This window comes from Eumetopias jubatus, unplaced genomic scaffold (assembly GCF_037043125.1).
Source record: "Eumetopias jubatus isolate StellerSeaLion01/CBP00866 unplaced genomic scaffold, mEumJub1_p1.0 scaffold_16, whole genome shotgun sequence".
NCBI lineage: Eukaryota > Metazoa > Chordata > Mammalia > Carnivora > Otariidae > Eumetopias > Eumetopias jubatus.
This window is the reverse complement of record NW_028274822.1, coordinates 36,234,300-36,245,317: the sequence shown is the minus strand read 5'-3', so window position 1 is coordinate 36,245,317 and position 11,018 is coordinate 36,234,300. Positions and strand designations below refer to the sequence as shown.

At 36.1% G+C, this 11,018-nt stretch overlaps 1 protein-coding gene across 2 annotated transcripts in view; it reads left to right on the top strand.

The window, feature by feature from the left end:
* KIAA1328 (KIAA1328 ortholog) overlaps positions 1–11,018 on the top strand; it is a 362,056-nt gene that overhangs the window by 141,037 nt on the left and 210,001 nt on the right. The window lies entirely within an intron of this gene.

Below are 11,018 nucleotides of genomic sequence, written 5' to 3'. Positions count from 1 at the left end.
AATAATAATTTTGCTGGAATGTTGTGTAGCTCGGACTTATACCTTGTTTTGAAGTCACAACACTTACAAGAAATGGCCTTGCCTGGCTGGCTCAGTCAGTAGAGCATGCGACTTTTGATCTTGGGGTGGTGAGTTCAGGCAAGCCCCATGCTGGGCGTAGAAATTACTAAGAAAAATAAACTAAAAAAAAATGGCCAAAGTATGAACGATTTATTTGTATTCTAACTTGAAATAGCTTCTTTTGTTCTGTTTTCTGAAAAACCTAGGCTATAAATGATAGAGGATGGTGACAGCTCATCTTGATGGTTTGGCTGGATTTTCCCTGCCATTTTGAAAGCAGGGCAGACAGTTTGGAAGGTGGTCCTTGTCTCTTGTTCTCGGGTGGGTTAGAGAAAATTGTACCATAAAGATCAGGTTTCTGACCTTTGCTTTTGTGTTTCCACTCCTTCTGTCTATATGACAAAGGTGTGTTGGGGGCACAAAAATGAAGGGCAACCTATTTGGCAAGGGTATTGGAGGGGAGGCAGAGAGTTTTTCGATTGCCAGTGTAGAGCCTTTGGACCTTAAATATATAGACTGAGTCAAGAAATAGTCACTAGAGGGCTCTGGAGGCATCTAGGGGGCTCTAAAGACTTCTAGATAAGGAGGCCTCTCTCTTTTCTTTTTTTATCTACTTCTGAAATTGGGGGAAAATAAAACCTTCTCGGGTATTAATGTTTTGTTTAAGTTAGTGATTCTTGGCGGTTTCACTAGAGACCCCTCATAATTAACACTGACTCTCTAACCTTAACTTTGAGGAACAAAACCAAAAAAATCACTAATAGTAGAATGAAGATGTTGGCCAAGTACATGGAGAGAGAACCCTCAAAAGCAAAAAAAGAGATACTTTTGGATTTTCATTTTGACTTAGTCATGAGAAAACTTTAAAACCATGTTTTCAGTAAGTGCCTGATAGTCAAGTCATTATGTCTTATGTGCAATGAAAATGAAATTGAAGCTACTTATAGGCTCTGCCATTTGAGTTTAGAGAGGGAAAATAAATTTCTTTTTGAATGCCAACTGGAGATTGTCATCTTGCTTCCTATATTATCTGTTTTGTTCTTTGTGACAGGCTTCTTTTACCTGAACATTCCCTCTCATGGGAATTGGGTAAATTTGGTCAACAAGTTGGTTTTATGTCAGGAAGGGCATCACTGTAATAACTCTGATCCTGAATGAGGATGTCAGGTAAACAGTAAATTTTATTTGTTCTCAAAATAAGGTGTTTTTTTAATTTAACTAATATCCAGATTTTATGATGGAGATGCCAGCAGTTCATTTTTCATGAGGCATTTATTTGACTTTAAGAGACTTTTTCTGTTTCTTCTTTGCATTGGTGGCATCTGGCTCAAACTGCATATTATAAATCTTGCTTATAGTTTAATTAAATCCACAGTTCACCAGAAGAATGCCTTACCATATGATTTTCTTCTTTGACTTCTGCCATTTCCTTGAAACTACTCCATTTACTCCATTTACTCCATTTTTTCCTTGTTTCTCCCTCATCCTCTTTCTTGCTATGCCTCAAAGGTGAATTTTCTCATTTATTCAGCCTGGATTCATTGTGGATTCTAGAAATGTTTTTCACATGTTCTGTTTAGATTAAAATATTTCATTGATGTGTGTCTGCCACTTCATTTCCTGATCTTAAGAAATAGTTCTTACCCATAGTATAACTGTGATCTTGGATGTGGGAGGATCTAGTAACCACAGTTTTGGCCAATGTACATTTTAGAGTATAGCTTTTCCTATCACAGTTGAGTGTTATTTCTCTTTTGTGAATCTGAACTTTCATGTCACCTCAAACTATGATGCTTATAACTTCTACTTTAGTCTTATTGGATAGCTCTACCATTTTAGAAATGTTACAGTATTTCTGAAGTATTCTTTATATTAAGAGAAAGCCTAGGTAGCATTTTGAGTAGCTTCTCCCACTGTCACTTAAAAATGTTGGTATGTAGGCCTACCTTATTGTTTTTCTTACCTCTTCATTTTTTTGTCAAGATGATATAAAAAAAAGGAGATTTGGAATCTTTTTGAGATTTCCCCTTTTCTATAAATTGGACAAAATGATTATTACTTTTCAGCCATGAGCAGTAGATATTAATGAATCTCTGCTGTTCTGATCTGGTAAAAGGCCTTTTATAGAAACTTTTCCATCTTGTTCATAATTACTTGTTCCACGTTTCTTAATTTGGGTCTGGGTCGTGGATTGAACAGAATTTGAAATATACTAAAGATAAATCATTGCTGAGTATATGTTTAATATTTCTTGGTGGTTTCTACTACCATTGTCTCCATAGTTTTGTCAAAAGAATTTTCGTTGGGGCACCTGGGTGGCTCAGTTGTTAAGCATCTGCCTTCGGCTCAGGTCATGATCCCAGGGTCCTGGGATCGAGCCCCACATCAGGCTCCCTGCTCGGCGGGAAGCCTGCTTCTCCCTCTCCCACTCCCCCTGCTTGTGTTCCCTCTCTCGCTGTGTCTCTCTCTGTCAAATAAATAAATAAAATCTTTAAAAAAACAAAAGGTTTTTGTTGTGCTTAGGGTCATAGTGCCTTAGGAATACTTCCTGTTCTGAGATTACTTTCATGTATTTTTTTTGGTTAAATTTTTGTTGTTGTTGTTTAACTGCCATATGTAGTCATGTGGTAATTGAGTTCCTTACCATTTTAATTCTAATTTTATGCATTTTAATATGTATTTAATGTGTAATATTTATTTTAATTCCATCTAGTACTAAGCTACCTTTGAGTTTGAGTTTGTTATAAGAAGCCCAGATTTTATTGGCAGTCCAGAAGGTTCACCATACTTGTGACAAACCAAATCAAAGAAAAAGTCATGCTCTTTGGATATCTATGATAGAATGTCTGGCTCAAATGTACTAAGCTCCTCACAGAATAAAAGATCTATAGATATAACAAGAATACAATTAACAACTGACTTCTCATCAGAAGCAATGGAGGAACTAGACAGTAGGATGGCATTCATAGTCAAAGAGCTAAAGGGGGGAAAAACCCAACAATCTAGCAAGGAAAGCTATTCTTCAAAACTAAAGATCACATAAAGACATTCCTAAATAAAAAAAGACTGAGAGAGTTGGTTGCTAGCTTACCTGCCTTACGATACAAATAGATGTTTGTTCATAGGTAAAGAAATGACTTAAGACAGTAATTCAAATTCACTGAGAAATAGAGCACTGGTAAAAGTAATTATGTATTCCTCTTTTCTTAAATAACTTAAAAGATACCTGAATAAAACAATAATTATAAAACTATATTGTTGGGCGCCTGGGTGGCTCAGCTGGTTAAGCGACTGCCTTCGGGTCAGGTCATGATCCTGGAGTCCCAGGATCGAATCCCACATCGGGCTTCCTGCTCAGCAGGGAGCCTGCTTCTCCCTCTGACCCTCTTCCCTCTCGTGCTTTCTATCTCTCATTCTCTCTCTCTCTCTGAAATAAATAAATAAAATCTTTAAAAAAATAAAATAAAATAAATAAAACTATATTGTTGAGCTTATAAGATATAAAGATGGCATGTGTATTTGCACAAAGGGAGGAAAATGGAAGAGAGCTATATTGGAGAAAGTTTTCTGTTACTGGGATAAAACTCTTTATTCATAAACAGTGTGATCTTGTATGTAGAAAATCTTTTTTTTTAAGATTGTGTTTATTTATTAGAGAGAGTGAGAGAGAGCATGAGAGGGGAGGGGGTCAGAGGGAGAAGCTGACTACCTGCTGAGCAGGGAGCCTGATGTGGGACTCAATCCCGGGACTCCGGGATCATGACCTGACCTGAAGGCAGTCGCTTAGCCACTGAGCCACCCAGGTGCCCTGTATGTAGAAAATTTTAAGGAATCAAAAAAAAAAAAAAAACCTGATAGAGCTAATAATTGAGTTCAGCAAGGTTGCAGGATACAAGATCAATAGGCAAAAATCAATCGTATTTCTGTTTACTACCAGTGAACAACTTAAAAACGGATATATTTAATAAAAGCAGTGTGAGACTTACACACTAAAAACAAGCAAAACATTGCTGAGAGAAATTAAAGATCTAAATAAATGGAAATTATTCCATGTTTATGGATTGCAAGACTCAAGGTTGTTAAAGTGGCAGTTCTTTCCAAGTTAATCTGTAGATTCATTGCAATTTCTATCAGATTTCCAATATATTTTGATAATTTGGTTTTTGGAGAAATTGATAAGGTGAAAAAATTTATATGGAAATCCAAAGGAATAAGAATAGCTAAAACAATTTTGAGAAAGAAGAGCAAATTTGAAAATTATTCTTTCCAATTTCAAAATTTACTCTAAAGCTGCAGTATAATAAAATTTTAACCTGACTCACATGACTTTTTCCCCTTGGCAAAATCATACAACCACAAGGAATGTATTCTGTCAACAACATGAATGAGTTTGGAAGCAGGTTCTTCCTCGGATATTCCAGATTAGAGCCCAGCCCAGCTGACATCTTTTAGTCTTATGAGAAACCAAGCAGAGAACCTAACCAAGCCTGCCTGGACCCTGACCTACAGAACTATGAGCTAATGAATTTGTGTTATTTTAAACCACTGCATTTGTGGCAATTCGTTATGCAGAAATAGAAAACAAGACATACAGTATCCATGACAGTATAGTACTGCCAGTATAGTACATGCCATATATATGATGGACATATAGATCAATGAACAGAACTATGAATTCAGAAATAAACTCTAGCAATTATGGTAAATTGATTTTCAACAAAAATGCTGATGCAATTCATTGGGAAAAATAATCTTTTCAACAGGCATTGATAGGACAATTGGACACTTAGAGAAAAGATAAATTTAGACCCTTCATACCATCCACAATTTTTTTTTTTTTTTTTTTTTTTTTTACCATCCACGAAGTTTTAACTTCAATATTAAGGACACCTTTTTTTGAGACCTAACTTCAGATACTGATTTTTTTCAGCACCAGTTTTTGTTTTCTTTAAGTGCAGTGCTCTTTATGCATATTACAGTAACCATGTGAACTTGAACACTGATCACATATATCATTTAGTCTTATGTAATTAATAGTAACCAGAAGTATTGACTTTAAATAAGGATAAAAGTATTATTTTATGGTACATAGAGTACCATAGAAGGTACCAGAGAAGGTAATGATTTATCAAAATGCAGAAGAATTTGCTGAAATGTAAGTAAGGAGAACTCCAATAAAGAACATGAGAAGTCTGAATACTTGGTCACATTTACTAACTCTGACTCACTGCATGTTACTGGTCTTTTAAAGAGTAAGTTATATTACTAGAGGAAATTACAACTCAAAGTATAGGGTAAAGGCAAACGTGTATAGACAGAAAAAAGATCAACGATTGCCTGGGGTCAGTGGGAGGGAAGAAATAAATAGGTAGAGCATTTCTTGAAGCCCATAGAACCCTATAACATAAAGACACAAAGATTAAACCCTAATGTAAATTTTATGAACTTCAGGTAATAATAAGGCATCAATGTTGATTTAATCAGTCGTAACAAATAAACTACAGTAATAGAAGATGTTAAAAATCAGGGAAACATGGGGTGAAGAGAGGAAGTATATCTTGTCTATTTAAAAAGTTTTTAATCTATTTTTAAATTTAAAACTCTTAAAAAAGTATATTAATGTAAAAAAATACAATGAAAAGAAAGTACAGGTATAAGTAAGTCACTGTAAAGTTGTTACCAAAATTTGTTTTATATTCTTTTTTTTTTTTTAAAGATTTTATTTATTTATTTGACAGAGAGAGACACAGCGAGAGAGGGAACACAAGCAGGGGGAGTGGGAGAGGGAGAAGCAGGCCTCCCACCAAGCAAGTAGCCCAATGCGGGGCTCGATCCCAGGATCATGCGACAGTGACCTGAGCCGAAGGCAGATGCTTAATGACTGAGCCACCCAGGCGCTCCTTGTTTTATATTCTTAATGAACTATGTTTTCCTGGCTCTTGGCTGGAATGTCATAAATTACTTAACTGGAGAGCAAGCATAGCCATCCAATATCTGTATTTTAAGCTAAATTTAATTTTTCATATTTAATACATGTCATTTAATTCATGCAACAAGACTGTGAGCTATCCCTTCTTTGAAGGTAGTATATTAGTTATGTCTTCTTTGTAACAAATATCCACTAAATTTAGTGGCTTAAAATACATGTTTATTTTCCAACACTTTCTGTGGGTCAGAAAAATTCAGTCAAGTCTTAGCTGGTTCCTGTGCTACAGGGTCTCTTGCAGGCTGCAATGAAGGTGTTAACAGAGGCTGTATTGTTATGTAAAGGCTTGACCAAGGTTGGGTAGAATCTGCTTCCATGTTCATCACATTGTGGTTGGCAGAAATCAGTTTCTTATGGGTTTTTGGATTGTGGGCCTCCTAGCTGGCTAATGGCTGGAGGCCACCCTCAGTTCCTTGCTGTGTAGGCCTCTCCAGGGTGGCTCCTTGTTTCATCAAAATGTACAAGCCAAGAAGGTAATAGGGTCTACTAGCAAGACAGAAGTTGTTGTTTTATGTAACCTAATTGAAGGAGTGAACTTTCATCACTTTTGCTGTATTAGAGGCAAGTCATAGGTCCTGGTACACACAAAGGGAGATGATCACAAACAAGAGCAGGATTACCAGGGGAATAGGGATCATTGGGTTCATTTGAGAAGCTGCTTACCATAGGCGAGAAGTTAAGCAAATTGTATACCACAGCGGTATTTGAGTATCTGGAAATTTATGAAATTCTTGGGACATATTTCTCTAGGTAAGATTCTAGTTTGTTTTGTGAAAATTTATATCTTTATTTTCATTTGTCTAAATTCTTGATTTTTCTGGTATTTAAATATATGAATTTTGTGCTAGAGAAGTCACGGTGGCTGTCCAGTCTGCAGAATGGATTATTCTTACTAGTTCTTAAATATTTTACTTTTCAGTATGTTTTTCCCATTATCTTATTTATTATGGCCTTTTTATTATTTATTCAGACAACTATACAAATTAGCGTAGACCATTTCCTACCAATTTGAGAGAAGAGATCAGTCTCTATACACTGCATTGAAAGTCATGCATACCTAATTCAGATCTTCAAATCAGGCTAAATTGAATAATAAATAATTATTTGGTGACATACTGTAAGTCTCATAATCACTGAAAACCAAATCAACATGAAAGACATATATTTTCTATTGTCTTAGTATTAATTTTTCAAATCAAATTACTTGATAATTGGTACTGAGTGCACAGTCTTTCACATACTTGGGTATTCCACAAATATTTTTCAAACCAGAAGATCTATTTTTCATTGCAACCTAGACACTAATACTTGGCTATTGACTTAAATAAATAGGCTTTCTACTCATAGGTTACAGATTCAAAATTAAATCTGGAAAATATTTAAGCTGATAGTATTAATAACATTGAACTTTGTTCTCTACATTAGATATGATTGGGATACATGGTCAAAATATGTTGAACAACTTAGGTTTATGGTCACTCTTTTTGGAGTCAGTATTGTTTGCCTTTGTATCTGATTATTTGGACATTTTTTTCTCAGCCCTACATCTCAGAAGGCTATTTTGTTTGTTTATTTCAAGTGACTCTAAGACTGTACCAGCTGTCATAGGTCATCATGTAATAGGAAAGAGAATCTAATACTAAACAGATTGTCTCACTATTACAGGATTCCACTTACATGAGGTTTCTAAAGTAGTCAAACTCTTGTAAACAGAAAGTAGAATGGTGAATGTGCTGGTGGGGGAGGAGGAAAGGGTAGTTAGTTTTCAAAGGATATAGAGTTTTACTTTTGCAAGATGAAAACATTCTAGAGTTCTATTATACAACAATGTATATGACTAAAACTAGTGTATTGTATCTTTAGAAGTGGTTAAGATGGTTAAATTTTGTTTGTGGTTTTGACCACAATTAAATAGATTGAGGGGCAGCTGGGTAACTCAGTCAGTTAAGCGACTGCCTTTGGCTCAGGTCATGCAGGGTCATGGGATCGAGCCCCACATTGGGCTTCCTGCTCAGTGGGCGGGGAGTCTGCTTCTCCACCTCCCCCTGCTCATGCGCTCTCACTCACTCACTCTCTTTCTATTAAATAAATAAAATCTTAATGACTGACTCACTCTCTTTCTATTAAAAATCTTAAAAAATAAAATAAAGTAATAAATAAATAAATAGATTGTGTCAGCCCAGGAATGAATGAATTTTTACTCATGGAGCAGAAAGTCTTGATCTGGAACCAGTTCTATTGACTGCAGTATGTAAGCAGCTGCAGTAGTCATCCTTGATTTTACAGAGTTAGCAACAGCATGCTCAGATAAGAAGTCTAAGTGCAGAAGAGAGAATTGGGCCACTTTTTATTATTACATTGATATCAGCCTACTGTCCATCTGCACTCTTTCAAAGCTAGGCTTTTTATCAAAGGACCGAGGTACCAGCTGGAAGACATCCTAAACACCCTTTTCCCCCATTTTGGATGGGAATACTGACATTCTTGTATCAGGTATCACTGACGAAGATATTTGACAGCACCTTCCAGGTAAACAGATAATATCTCAGAAAATATAATAACTGTCTTATTTATGGAGTCAAACCTTCTCATAACTTCTCTTCCTTCAAGTGCCTTTTAACTAAGTTAAACTTCAGACACTCTTGTTGCCTGATTTTTATAGTCTTTATTATTCAGTGAACATTAAATTATATCTTCCCTTGTTAACTTTTTATTTGAACCCTTGCTAGCCTGTTTGCTGCTTCTTTCAAATTAATGTGATTTTGATCCATAGTATAGTATTTGCTTGGTTAATCCTGTCATTATAGTAATAACACTCATTATCTGATTGAAATTTTAAAGTTCATGTCATGTGTAAAGATTAATTTTCTCATATGGGAGAAAGATAAGTGGAATGGATAGGATAAATGGAATTATTTATTTGGCAAATGTATATTGAGCACCTACTATGTGCTCACTGTTTTGAGTGTTCTGGATACAGATCTGCCTTCATGGACCATATAATCTCAAAAGACAATTTAACAAGGAAAAAGAAATTAAATTTCAGAAAATAACAAGGCTATGTAATAGTGACTAGGTAGGGCATACATGAATGAGCCCTTTGAGAATATTGTAATATGGAAAGAAAAATAGAGGTACAAGATAGCTGTTGAAGGAAGAAGAAAACTCAGTAAGAGGAAAGGCACATAAATAGGTCATGAGACCGGTTTATGAGACCAGGTTGGTGTCTCCAAATAAGTAACTGTAGGAGATTAGAAAATGTGTCAACTGCCCATCACAAAAGCTGGAGCAATAGAGAAGGGTTTGTGCAGAAGTCAGAGGTGACTGAGAAGAGCTGCTAAGATTCACCCAGTTCATTAGCCTCCTTTTTGAAGCCATACCTATGTGACTTTCAGCTCATTTTGACAATTGCTGTAGCTATTACCTTCCTTTTTATTAGTATCATTTTTCTCTGGTCCATTGCTAAGACTTTTCTGTCACTCATTATTTACTCTTGTTTCTGTCTTTTTCCCCTTTTGTTCTTTGGCTTCTCCTTATTTCCCTCCAAGTCTGTAGATGATTTTCAAGTTCTGATCTTTCTCTTTCTGGCTTTTCTTTCCACCCTACCATCAGTCCCTCTACTCATTCAGAGAAGCTTATGTTGTTTGTAATCACTTGCAGATGGAAGACTTCTTAAATAAAGGTCTTCACCTGTGACTATATGCCATAATTACTTCATTATCTGTCTCATTACTTCCACCGCCACTACTCAGTGCCATGCAATCTTGGGGCTGCAGTCCCTGCCATCTTTTATTTTCTTGATTTCTCTTTGGTTAAGAGTCATTTGCCATGTTCACTTTTGTAATCATAGAATTTAAGGATTACTCTGGTGCAATTCAGAGCTATAAGTAAACAGCCAGTGTACATGCTACTATTACCTGCTACACAGAGGTGACCTCATAATCTTTATCATAGTCTTAATAGCCCTTATTAGTGAATCTGAGTTAGAACAAAACCTATTTTCATTCCTAGTTTAAAGAGAGTTACAGAAGGGAGGAGGGTGGGGGGACGGGGTAACCGGGTGATGGGTATTAAGGGGGGGCATGTGTTGTGATGAGCACTGGGTGTTATACACAACTAATGAATCGCTGAACACTACATCAAAAACTAATGATGTATTATATGTTGGCTAACTGAACATAAAAAAATTTCACAAGAAAAAAAAATACTTTCCAGTACTTCCACTTCCAGACAGGATAGAATAATTGCAACTAAATATATGCACTAAAAGAAATAGAAAACTAGACAGAATATATATATACAAAGGTTTTCAAAATATTGGACATTACACACTGAAGAGTGTGATCCCTGAAAGAGGGGAAACAATCTAGATGAGCCGTACATTTGCTGAAGGATGCTCCGAGAGGGAGATTCCAACTGGCAAGGCAGAGAGGGGGAACCCAAGCAGAGACTGGTGGTTTCCAGACTGTGAGAAAATGGAGCTAGGAGCTTGAGGAGGCCAAGATAGTGTGAGATTGCAGGGCAGAACACCAGTAAAGGGAGAGCTGCGGTGAGAGATTGCTCCAGAGATCTGCAGAGGGCCTCTCTCAAGTTTTAAAATAAGCGATGATGAATGGTTAAGTATGAAAAAAGCCTAATGAGTCTGGAGAAAGAACCACCAAAAGAGGAAAAATCCTTAGAACTTACATAAGGCTGTGAACAGATGCTGTTTCCACCAGCCAGACTGGGATCAAGTACAGTACTCAGAAGGGTATTTTATCAGTAGAGGGACAGAAGCAACCCTAGACTAAAGGATGCTGTGGCTCTCCCTAAAAAAGCTGAAAAACAATACTTGGTAGGATATATTTCCAAGTAAGTTAACTGCACCCAAAATAAAGCACAAGTATATTTATAGCCAAAAATAAATATAAAAATATCCAGCAACCAAAAAGGTAAAATTCACAGTGCTTGACATCCAGTCAAAAATTACTAG